Source organism: Gavialis gangeticus, unplaced genomic scaffold, assembly GCF_001723915.1.
Source record: "Gavialis gangeticus isolate Ggan-Ray unplaced genomic scaffold, GavGan_comp1, whole genome shotgun sequence".
Taxonomy (NCBI): Eukaryota; Metazoa; Chordata; order Crocodylia; family Gavialidae; genus Gavialis; species Gavialis gangeticus.
Window position 1 is genome coordinate 30112241 of NW_017728994.1, and position 13078 is coordinate 30125318.

The following is a 13078-nucleotide window of genomic DNA, read 5'->3' on the forward strand; positions in this document are numbered from 1 at the left end:
GGGGCGGGGGGAGGGGGGGAAGGAAGGTTGCTTTATTTTATTGATTTAAAAAAAAAACACACACACACACACATATCCCAGAGGCGCCAAAAAGCACAGGGCAATGATTAATGTCCCCTCAGAAAAAGAAATTATATAGAATAAATTAAACTACTGTGGCAGCAAATTGAAAAATAAGGATGTAAATGAGGTTTGAATACTTAATATCTGAGAAGGGGAAACCAGTCCTGGGCAGGGAGAGAATGGTGAGAAATTGTCAGAGACCCTAGATATTAGCTTCAGGGGGAGGTACTCACTTGCTTGGTCCAGGAAACTTCTTCAGCTAAGTCAGGCAAGAAGTCAACAGCAAAAAGCCATTAAGGACCTGGCTGGCGGGTAGACTAGGCACCAGAGAAGAGCCATCTCCCCTGTGGGTCAGATCCTGCTTCATGCCAGCTGTTGACTTCAGTAGAGTTCCTTGAACCAGAATAGGAGACTGGACCCAGGCCCAGTGATTTCAGACCCAGGCCTCAACAGGGAAATGCCGCCCTATAATCAAGGGATGTATTTGGTAGCCGTGTTGGTCTGAGACAAAAAGAAATGCAAAACTCTAGAACTTATAATCAAGGCCCTTGGGGAGAAGATCAGAAAAGGGTTAATAGGCAGGAGAAAACTGTAGCCCCACTGCTGTACTGAGGTTTGCGTGAGAGGCAGGAAGGGTTCATGGGGACCTCCCCTGGGGTCGGGGCGGGGGGTCCCCTCTGCATGGGGCTCATTCCAGGATCAGAGTCTGTCTTATGTGACTCCATGGCAGGCCCAGTTCCTTTAGGTGCAGTCACCCTGTCATTCCCCCAGGTTTCCACATGCAGTCACATGTCTGGAGGCGCTCATTTTTATCAGCAACCTGATTTCGAAGACGTGCCTACATTTGGGGCTGGGTCTAGGTGTACATCAGCCTAGCTCCCCTGACACCAGTCTCTGCCAGACATAGGGATGGAGTCAGAGGCAGGAAGACCCTTCTGGGTACAGATGGGAGCCAGTCTCTGTGCATTGAGCCATAGATAGTATCCCAAAGCGGGGGTCTGTTTCCATTCTCTTCGATGAGCATGGCCCCTTGGAGCCCCGCTGCCGCGCTGTTTATCAATAACATAGTGATAAATAAGCATTGTGAAGCTGTTCATTGACCATAATAACAACTTGATCGACTTCCTTAACTTATGAACAATACTACATACCCGTATGTGCCAGCGGGTGACGCACTCTGTATTAATGAACTATCTCCCAGCTCAGTGACCTGCATTATCTTCATCAAATCACTTCCCTGTTCTCACCTCTGCTCCCCTACCCCCCATCCTTAACATGTGCTCACTAGGGTGCTTGGCAAACACCAATTAAATGCTAATTCATATTATTATTTATCAACGTCTTGGTATTAGCGGGCATTTTCTGAACAGAAGGTGCTCCTGTAGGCAAGAAGAAATGTATCCCTCTATTTATCCTCTGCCATATATATTGCTGTACCACATACTATTTTCCATGATTAAAGACACAGATGAAAGATCCTGATTGGGGATAAAATATTTGTTAGCATAAAAAAAGCCCAAGCTGAAAGCTCCGTTGCAGCTCAGACAGGAGCCGTCATTTCCAGCAGGACTCTGGAAACAAGGCCCCATTGGGGAGATCATCGAGACAAAGTTTGTTGAAACTGGAGACAACAAATAGCCATTGTGGTTTCTGGTTCAGGCCACTGGCCTTCTTTCTGCTCCCTGTGATGTTGATGGGAGAGGCAGCGGGGTGTGAAGGAAGAGAACCCCGAAGAAACCCACTCCGAAGAAATGGGTAGGGGAGAAATGAGGTGAGAGAAGGGATTGAAATGAAAAGGGGCCAGGTCCTCTGCTGGTGTAAAATACACACAACCCATTTTGCTGATTATTAATATTTATGACTTGTGTTGCAAGAGCAATAAAGAGCCCCAGTCATGGGCCCAGCCCCCTTGTGCTAGGTGCTGCACACAACACAAAGATGGTGCTTAGCCCTTAGACCATCCTGCTGATTTGCACCAGCTAATGATTGGCCCCTGGCAGAGCTTAACAGATAACACAGACAGGGGGAGGGGGGCAGACACAGCCACCCATGGAGGGTACTTGTGCTTTGGCTGCAGGACTAGTGATTGAGCAAAGCTCCTTCCCCTGACCTTTCAGTGCTCAGCGGCTGCTTAACCTCAGGCACGGCCATTAACCTGACCCGATGGGAAATTAATATTCCCCAAATTGCCAGAGAGCTGCTAGCTCCGGCTTATTTTCTTTCCATCTGGCCAGGGTGGAGGAGAGTCTGTCCTCCGCTAGCTGTTCAGCTGCTCTTTCTTCCCCCCCCCTCTGTTTCCCATTCGTTTGCTCTTTCTCTCTCTCCTTCTTGCCCCTTCTCCTCCTCCTCTGCCTGTGTGTCCCTCTCTCTCCCCTTCTGTCTTTTTTGTTCATATATATTTAGTATTTATTTACAAGCTTGATTTTTTTTCCCCTCTGAGTGAAGCCAGGCATGCACAGAAATCCTTAAGATGCTATAAAGCCGCTGAGGTATAAAATGGAAAGTGCTTAGCCTGCCTGTACAGAAATATCTCACTGAGCTGCACTGGAAGCCACCGAAGCCGGGCACTGTAAATCTCATAGAGTTTAGCTTGTTTGTTTACACCATGACGAGGATCTAAAGAGGGAGAGAGAGAGAGACGCTCTCTGTTCCCCCCGTCAGGCCACTGCACACATCCCCTCCCCAAACCATTTGTTGGGCCGCACAAGCACAACACCTTTGCGAATGGCAGCGGCAGGAGGCCAATGGCTCTGCTCCCAAGCTCGTTTGTAAACGAGAGAACCAGCCCTTCGTGTTAAGGATGGGTTCTGCCTCTTGTCCCACCATCATCGTTCCAAGCCAGGCCTCTGGGGGCTGGCAGGGCCACAAGGTGGGGGGATTTTCCTTTCCTTTTTGGCATTCAGTAGACTCTCCTCTTGTCCTGAGGCTCCCAAGGTTACTGACATGGATTCAGTTCAGGAAGTGCTCTGTGACCAGTCCTGGTTTCAGCTTAAAGTTGCCATCTAGTCATTTTTTACCCAGATAGTGCAGGAGTTGAGGATCTTTGTCTGCAGTTTGGTTGGACACCTGACCCAGATGTCCGATGTCTGGAAACTGGACCTTTATGAAGTGCAAGGGTGCCAAGCTGGGTATGGTGCCCCAGGAACAGGTATGGCCCAGGGCAATGGGGTTGGATGAGAAATTCATGGGATACAAGGGGGTTTCAAAATGGGGGACCCAGCCTGGTTCCCTCCATCTTTCTATGACTAGCAGCCCATAAATCATAATGCCATCTCTAAGGCAGATGTCAGGGAATGGCTTCAGCAAAAAGTGGTAGCCCTACCTCAGCCACCTTCTGGCTAAAGCTAAGGTCTTACCAGAAACAATGGGCCAAAGCACCTTTGGGCTTCTTCAAAGGAATACCAGATTCGGATTCAAACTCCTCTGATGTTGGAGAACTGCAGATCTGAACCTGTATGCCAGTGCCATGAAATACAGTTCTGGATTCAACCTTCATAGCCCTGGCTCATTTCTGGAAAAGGGCTGGCCCAGAACCCTAGACCTGGATCCTTCCCATGACTTCTAATGGGACTCTGGTTTGCACACTGATTTGATCTAAGGGCAAGCCCAACTATGTACATTTGGAGTCAGCGTGAGGCTGGGGAATCTGCAAGGCAGAGGGATCTAGTTGCCATTTTTATGAAGCCCTTTGCTGGTGGGGCACAGTATAGTCCAGACACCTTCACTCTTAAACTAGGATTTTCATAGGAGCCAGGAAGGGCAAAGAGGGAGAAACTATAATGTGTGTTGTTCTTCAACACAATCACAAAGTTCTGACTGCTACAGTTTCCTGAAAGCACTGGGTATTGGCCACCGCTAGAGAGGGGAGATGGGGGATGGAAAGACCTCTGAGATGCTTGGCTGGGAGGCCTTGCTCACACACTCGGGGTTAATCCTATGACCAGATCTGGGATCGGGAAGGACCTTTTTCCCCAAGTCAGGACCTGTTGGGTGTTTTTTACCACCTTCTGTACTGTGAAGCTTTGTTCACATCCAGGATCATTGGACATATTATACCTAATGAATTCCCAGCTGTGCTGGGCCTCATGGCTTTGGGGGCACCATGGTTTTCCTGTTCTCTTCCCGTACCTTTTGATGCCTTTGGGCTCCTTTTGTATGAAAGGTCTTAAGTTTGTTATAGGATGCTAGGAGTTGTTCTGTGTGGTTTGTGATGTGCATCTGGAGAGAAGGGGATGGAGCGGATGTCTGCAACCATTGCTCCTATGTTCTCTGTGCCGAACAGCCATTTTCATGCTAAACAAATAATGAATGTAGCAACTGCTCCATCCCACACTTTACTGAGGGGAAACAGACACAGCAAGATGAAGTCAAGTAGCATTGGTCACACAGGAGTTTTTGACAGAGTTGGGAATTAAATGTAGACTTCTGTGTCCCAGATATTGCTACAGGAAAACTGTTCTTCTCAATTTCGTGGTATGAGGCACTGAGGCCAACACTTGGCGGCTGTCATGAGAGCTCATGTGAGCTGCGCTGAGTAGAAAAGTGGTCCTGGGCCTGTTTTCCCCTAGCCACCAACCACCAAGAGAGGTGAAACCCAACAACATATATATTTGGGTCCCACACCAAAGAACCATGGAATCTACCCAAAATCTACCTAACCACAGGTCACCACAGGGCCTTCTTCATCTGTATAAACAGTTTCTGTGAACTTGGTTGGTCTGGTAGGTCAACCATAAAGGCAAGCTGAGCTAGTCCTTGCCATAGGTTGTTGTACCCTATGGAAAAAGACATGAGCAACAATTTTCAGACATCCCTTGAGCCATCTTCACCCCCACTTTTCCCCAAACAATTGGGACCTATAACTCAAATGATCTAATCGCTTCCCTAGAACAGGGATGTGCATACATCACAAGTTGAATACAGGGAGCAATAGCTGGGAAAGCTCCAAATGTGAGACATGGAAATCATTTCAGTGCCATCACCAAAAAACATAAGGGAGGGAAATACTGACTACCCAAATATCAGTCAGATCTGGATAAATTCTCATTTGTATGGACTGTTTAGATGTAACTATGGGCTACAGAGTTGTAAAAAGAGAGTGTCTGTCTATCCATATACCTACCTACCTTCCTTCCTTCCTAATGCACCTACCAGCATGTCTGCTATCTTCTCCTTTGCCATGTAGGTCTCTCCAAATAAATAACTACCAGTAGTTGTTGAGTCAACCTCTCCTGGGCTATATGAGAAGACCTGTTCCACTCATAATGCAAGGCAAAATGGAACTGGAGTGACACTTGAGAATCATCACCCAAGGGTGCAAGCCTTTTATCAAAGCAGCATTTCTGATGACAGTCAGGGTGCAAGAGTGCTCGCTGCTGGAACACAATGGCCAGCCACACAAATAGCCCTCTTGTACCAGTGTGGGAGAACACAATGCCAAACCCAAGCTCAAATGACAGCATTGCACCAATGCACCCTGGCAGGAATGGCTGCCAATGGAATTAATCAGGGAGGATTCTTCTTATCCTAATTTACCCCCCACCCTGCATGAGCATATCAGGAAGAACTTCCTATCACCTTCAGAGAAGAAGCAAGTCCCACCACAAGAATAAAGACCTCACACACAGCAAGGAGATATTAGCCTTGAAACCTCCCTTCCCACATCTTTTGCTGAAAGCTCCTTCTTTTTTTCTTCCAACTGTTTCTTGGCCTCCTCTTTAAGGGGGCATGGAGGGGCCTGGAGTGAGGGTCCCCGTAGCATTAGGAGCAGGCCCTGAGACAGCTGCAGTGAAAGGGATGCTGCAATTCTAAATGCCCTGTGCGCTCTACATATTGTGGAAAAAGCTGTTGCATTCATCAATGTCAGGCGCAGAGTTTGAATAAATTTGAATGCACTCAAGCGTGCTCCCTGCAGTTTTCTATAATATCACTTTCCAGTTTGAATATTTCACTTACTTTTTTCAAATTTCTTTTTATCCACCAGTTTTTCCTCCTTTTCATCCTCACCTCCCCCACTGCTCCCCAGCCCTTCCATGTGCACAACATAGGCCTCCCAGCATGCAAGGCTGAGCCGTGAGCTTCCTCTCAGCAGTGCTGGGGGGATGGCAGACAGCCATTAAGCAGGAGTGTCCTCCCAGCTTGTGGGGGGAAGGGGGTCAAAGAAGTGTGAGCTTCTGCCTCCTGTGAGAATAAACCCCCAAACTGTGGGTTCAGGATTTTGCTGGGAGCAGAAGTGAGCACTCTCTGGGCACTGGATGCGGCATGACATGGCTTATTAGAAATTCTGAATCTTACACCTACCAAAAATACGGGCCCAAGACTTTGGCTTGGAGAACCATGAGGTTCAACAGAGTAGTGGGACATGGTTGTTAGTAAGTATGACCATGGATGGCTCAGGAATATATTCTAGTGGTTAGTCTCTGGGGCTGAAATCACCCTGGCTTCACATGGCTTTATTCCTGATTTAAACCTGTGTGAATTAGCTCAGAAGCAGGCTAGTCTTCTCTGTGTGCTAGCCCATTGGCTCTCTGTGCAGCCATGGGCAAACCTGCTGACTTGTGTGCCTCAGTTTTCCCTATTATACTAGTGAGAGGATTCATCAGTTCTTTGTGATGCTTTCATAAAGGGAGGTAGCTGGGCATTATCAAATACTCTGTGCATCTGCCCATGAGAAAAAGCCACTGGTTTTAACCCTTCCTTGCCATGACATTCTGGCACATCTGGCTTAGTTTCCTTATACCTTTATGGGTGAACAGAAACAGCTTGCAAATATCATGACTCCAATATTCAAGTGCCTGATGTTATAGCTCCTTGTCCAGGCCTTCTGTATCCCAAGGGGGGCATATGCTGGGGGAGAGCTGGGGGCAGCAGGGAATGAATGGGTCCTGCTGCTTGTATTGAGAATTCACTTCTCTCCCTTGTAGTGAAAACGATATGATCTTGTGACTAACCACTTTCCCCTTTCACTGTTTTTGATTTATATCCCATTACTTTGCCTGCTTGTGCCTTGCAGACATGAATTTTTTCCCTGACATCTCCTATGCAGCAGCCACGTCAAAACCTTTGATAAAATAATAGTGGTAAGACGTTTGCATGGCTGTTTTTATGTTTCTGGGGATATAGACATCAATTAAAACTCTTCATACAATCTGATCCGGCGTTATTAAAGGCATTAATACTGGCACGCCCCTCAGATTAGGGGCTGCTCACTGGGTGATGTAGAAAAGCCAGTAACATTGTCCGCACATGTCCCCTTTCTGCTTAGCTCCCAGAGGAGCATGGCTCAGAATGCAACTGACACAGGCAATTTAAAGCCACCTTTGGCAAGAGGATTGTGCGGCACCAAACTGGAGTAGGGTAGAGCAGAAAAAAGGGTCACTGGCACCAGCAAAGTGCTGCATGGTTTTATCAGCTTTATTGTTGTTTGTATGTGACCTTGAAGAATAATAATAATAATAGCTCTATCACTGACCTGCTGTGAGACTACAAATAATAGCATCACTGTTATTATTAGATATGTGTACTGTTGCAAACAAGATCAGGGCCCTGTTGTACTGGACACAGGATGTATCCGTAGGAGGAGGCAGTCCCTACATTAAAGAGCTCCAAATCTAAATAGACAAGACAGCCAAATAAATGAGACAGGGAACAGCAGTATAGAGAAGTAACTTGACCAAGGCCATGTAACCGGTCAGTGGCAGAAACAGAAATAACACCCACTATTCAGCGCTTCTGTAGTGTTTTCTATCCAAAGATCATGGGCCATTTTACATATTAAGGTAAGTCTCCTTTCCTTCTTTACAGAGAAGGAGGGACATAGTGGAAGTTGCTGTGCCATGTCATGTGTGTTATAGCTGACCATATGGAAATCCTGGAAATGCAGGACATCATTTGGGAAATCCAGGACACTTCCCGCCTTCCTCCCCACACTCTCACAGGTAGGTGGGGGTGGGGCTGCATGCCAGGCAGGCAATGGTGCCTGCCTGCCCATCTGCAAAGTGCTCTGTACTGCTCTGGCTCCCAGCCAGACTGCACCCCATGCCACTGCATTTCCAGGATGCCCATTATAATTCATACCAGCTGGCCAGGACCAGCCTCTGAAATCCGGGACTGTCCCAGCTAAACCAGGACATACGCTTACTTTAGTTATTTTCCACAGCAAGCACCTGACTGCAGGAAGGACTCAGGCTGTGGGGACTAAAGGAACCCATTGATGGAAATGGTTGGCACCACTGTGTGTTTTTCCCCTGCAAGCGGGAACCATGCTTTTCTTGATTAGCTTCTTCCCAGATAAAGGCACGAAAGAAAGAACAAATATCAGCCTCCCTGAAAGAAAGACTAAGTCTCATGCTACATTCAAGGGAGAATGCCAAATGGAGAATGCCAAATGGCAGTTGATTTATAACACCCCCTGGCAGCAGGTAGAGAGGTAGCTTCACATTCCCTTCATAGAAGAAAGAATAACATATCCTTTCAGTTCGCTGGGGCTCTGGGAGTACTGCACACTAACCCAGTGTAACTTACCTTGTCTTTGTACACTATGTACATCCCTGCGGTGGGCACTGTTATGGTGCTTTGCCACGAGGTGGCAGGTAAGGGGGTAATAGCTTGTTGAGGTAATGGCTACTGCAGGATGGAAGTAGACACCCTGCACGCTCAATGGCATGACCAATACCACTGATTTTTGCCCAGGGTAAAACTACACTGGATTCTAGTAAGTGACACTGGTGCTACACATCATGTGTCTGCTCCCCTTTTATATCATCACAAAGGCCTGTTGTGTGTCTAGCCTAATGGTACTCAGCTGTTTTAGACTCAAGTCACCCCTCCTTCATTAGATTCAAGGCACCCCTTTTTGGACTTAAGGTGTCCCTGGGAACATGGCAGCTCTCAGCTGTTACTGTTTTTTGACTACAGGAAAATAATGGAGTAATTCTTCTGTTGCAAAGAACCCAAAAAAACCCACAACAGGTCAGAATGGTTTTGACACTATGATTCCTATTGGAAATCCCTGGAGTTATTTTATGAATTGTGTGGGTGCTTACACCCCTAACAGTGTTAATATTACACAGGACCCTTAAAAAATTCTCACAGCACCTCAGGCTGCCCTGGCACTCTGGCTGAGAAAGACTGATCTAGACTTTTAAGCCTAAAGACTATAGTTGTGTGGAACTCATTCATATTTTATAAGAGACTTTCCTGGGCCAGTGGAAGTGGAAGCAGGTAAAATCTATGCTGCTGCTAGACTCCACTTGGTAAGGTAAGGTAGAATACTCATCTCTCCTAGGGCAACGTACACTCCCATTCAGACTGACTCAGGAGAGCTTTTCATTTATCGTACTCAATAGCATCTCTAATTGTGGAAAGCTGGAACTGGAATAGTTGCAAATAATTTGATATCTTGTGCCCATACCTCATTTTCTCACAATGCCTCCTGCTGGTTGGGAGTTGGGATTAGAAATAGCTAAAACCCTACCCTTTCTCTACAGGACCTCCCCTAAGCCAGCACTCTTGCTCCATGCCCTGCAGCACCTTCTCCTGGGAGAGACTGGCAATGCCACAGCTGTGAGCATCCTGTAGCTAACATTCTTGCACCAGTGCTGTCAGGAGAGGCTGGGATTGGTGTGAAAAGCCAGTCTACGGAAGGAAATCTTCTTTCCCTCATGTCTCTGCCTCTCTCTTCAGCCTAACAATGAGATCTAGGAAACCTCATTTAATACACAATGCTTTTCAACTGCTGCTGTCTCCACTGGGTTTACATTATTTTATGCATTCTTTCCCCCCCTAGCAGTGAGAGTAAATGGTACTTTTCCTGTTCTGAGTCTCAAATGAGAAAGGACAGTCAATATACCCTGAGAATCTCAGCAGAACCATCCCCAGTGGCCACCCTTCAGTGTCAGCCATTCTGATTTCAACATTTTTTTTCTTGCCCTGGAGTCAGGCTTTACCAAGCTAGCCATCACGTCATGCACCTTCCAGCCCAGCCATCACCTTACAGAAACCCTGTGTACTAAGGCAGCCTTGTGAGAGGAGGGGTCTCTGGGGTAGAACTGCTTGAATCAGACCAGGGGTTCCCTGGAATGGGTATATTATATGGGGAATATAAGCTTAGGAGGCACCTCCTGCTCCTGTTCTGCTCAGAGAGATGGAACCAGAGGTGAAGAGGAGAATAATATACTGTATCCCACCTGGTACCACCAGGATGAGAGGGGCCAGGAACCTGGCAGACTTCCACTTCCATTTTGAATAACTTCCAGAAGCAAAGGGGATATTCAGGCCACAGTCTTTCCCCAAGTAACCTCACCAAGAATCCTTCTACCAGCATGGGACCAGTAAATCACAGCTCCCCACATCAGCTATTCATCCACCCTGTGCTCACAGCCTGTCCATGAGGCAGGCAATAGCTGAGAAACCTCCTTCTGAGCCCTTTTCTGACAGACAGCCTGGATGGGGGGGCAGTGGAGAGATGTTGGCTGCAGTTGAAAGAGAGGGGTGTATGAATCCCACATTTTGGCGTCTATTTTTAAGCATCGGTTTCTGCTGCCCAAGGGGAGCTGGGGGAAGCATGCGTGTCTCTGCTGCACAGCAGCCCTGACTGGGTAACGGTGCAGAACGTAAAGTGTTGTCTATTAGGTAGGAGACTGGTTAATACAAAGAGTTGTTGGTAATAACAATGTCCTTTCAGCGGTGACAGAGACAAAGCACCTGCATGTGGCGTGTACCACTGCGTGCAGCGAGTGATGGTCGCAGGGAAGCTTTGGAGAGCATTTGAATTTCACATCCAGGGAGAGTCGGCCTATCATTAAAAAACCCTAATTTCAGTGTCAGGTGGAGTTCCAGGTAATCGATCATGGTGTCAGCTGGCACAGGCTCTTCCCTGCCTCTTCGCCTTGCCTCCAAGTCAGCCTTGGGTTTTCCAATTAAACTTGTTGCCGGGATCTGGAGGGAAGTGAGGGAGTGGAGGAAAAGCTGTGGGGGGAGCACAAAGCCCTGCTCTTCCTGAGAGGGAGGAGATGGATGTGGTCAGAGAGAAGGAAGCAAAGGGGTAGCACAAGAATAGGGTGTGGGGAAACTGGCAGAGGGGGCACTGGGAATGGTACTCGTGGTGGTATGTGGGGGCCCAAGAGGACCGGGATGGGGAGATCTTGCAGATGCGAGTGCCCCTGAGTAGCCTGCATGAGGCACTGGAAGTGGAGCCATGAGGCACTGATTATGGCACTTACTTTGACAAAAGCCTATTACTGCCACTGTCTCCCACTCCAATGTCCACACTCACTAAGTGTCCCCAGCCTCAATGTCTAACATCCACTCTCACCTCCAACCCCAGTGGTCAACAACCACTCACAGCCCACAGCCCCACTGCCCTGCATCTATGCTTGGGGCCCAGGTACCCTAGCACTTGTCACTCAATTTCGTTGTGGACTTGCCTTCCATGCCCACCACTCTCTGTCTCCCCCAGTGCCCTCAAAGCCAGCCCCCTATTTCCATTGGGCCCTGCCCTCTCAATCCATCACTCCCAAGGGCCTGCACTTCAATGCCCATCACTCGCTCACAGGAGTGATGTTCTTCTTGGTGGGTGGATGAAGTGGTTAGACACCTTCATGGAACATTGGGTCCAGGCAACATTTTAACAAGGAAAAATATAGATAAAAGTACCTTTTCTTCCTCAAAAATCCAATTTTTCATGCAAACCTCAAAATGATCCAAAAAATTACCAAAATTGACTGAAAAGGAGGTTTTCAGCATATAAACATTTTAAAATAATTTTGGTTAAAAAAAAGTGAAAAAACAAAACAAAATGACAGATACGTTTTTAACCAAACTAAACAGAAGGGGCCTATTTCAAACCCTGCTAAATACAAGCTATCCTGAAGTATGAACAATTTTATAAAGTGTTTACCAGGATTGTGAGTATCATGGAGTCAAGAATGCAATGTAGGTTTGTACCCACTCGTCTAACTTTGAAAGAGAGAAATTATTAATGTTATTTTTATTAATAGATCAAACATAAAGGCCTCATTTAGGATGAGGACCCCATTGTACAAACCCAGAGTGGAAGAGTCTTTGCCTCAAAGACGTTGTGGCTAAAGACAAGAATTGTACTATCGTCCCCATTTTATAAATACATAATATCTGCGAAGAGTATGCGTGACTTGACCTGGATCATGCAGGGAACCTATAGCAAAGACAGGGAATAAAGCACAGGGAAATATATTGGTGTGAAAACTGGATGTGTGACTATGCAATGTCATTCTATTCTACCTTAGTCTAGTCTATACTGTCTACTACACCACTACCATCAATAGAGTACCTGAACACCTTCCAGTACCGGCTTCCAGGGGATGTGTGCTTGGCTCTGGCTTGAAGGCCAATACTAGGGTCTCATCCAGTCTTGTGGTGTGTTCAAATAAAGCCATCTTTCCTAGAACTCATCTTGTTTGCTGTCTCCACGTTCAGTGTGGCTTTAGCAAAACTCTGGGATAAAGGAGGACAAATAGCATCTGAGTTGTGGAAACAAAATGGGCCTCAATTCCCAGCAGGAATTAACAAAGAGGTTCAAGTCCTACCACCATGATTTTGAACGGGGGTGGCTCTTATTAATAAAGACTTTTCCTGGAGGACCCTTATCCCAGATTTGAGGTGCAAGAGTTTGCATCAGCTGTCTGATCCTTGTTAAAGTAAGTAATTTTCAGCAAGCAAAACTGGGGGCACAGGCCCAGACACTCCAAAGATGGTTATGAGATATAAAATTAAACTGAAATTGGCAATATTGGGTCAGTTGTTGGGTTTCATGCAATCCTGTGGTTTAGGAGCTCTGGCCTCTATCATGACACTGCCTGGTGCCCATCCTGGACCAAAACTGGGGTTAAATTCTTATTTCAGGGAGTCCTTAGGTACACCGGGATACAGGCCTGGAATTTGGGATGGTTAGTCCCCGTGCTTCTAATTTATATCAGCCTAATTACACTGATGTAAATGTGTTGTGCTTCCAAGCTGTAAGTTACTGATCAAGAGG

General features: G+C 46.9%; 1 long non-coding RNA gene across 1 annotated transcript in view; it reads left to right on the forward strand.

The window, feature by feature from the left end:
• Positions 1–5962, forward strand: part of LOC109287245 — an 11690-nt gene extending 5728 nt beyond the window's left edge. The window contains exon 2 of the long non-coding RNA XR_002094791.1: positions 5249–5962. This is a non-coding gene — a long non-coding RNA (uncharacterized LOC109287245). The remainder of the gene's footprint in view (positions 1–5248) is intronic.
• The last annotated feature ends 7116 nt before the right edge of the window (positions 5963–13078 follow it).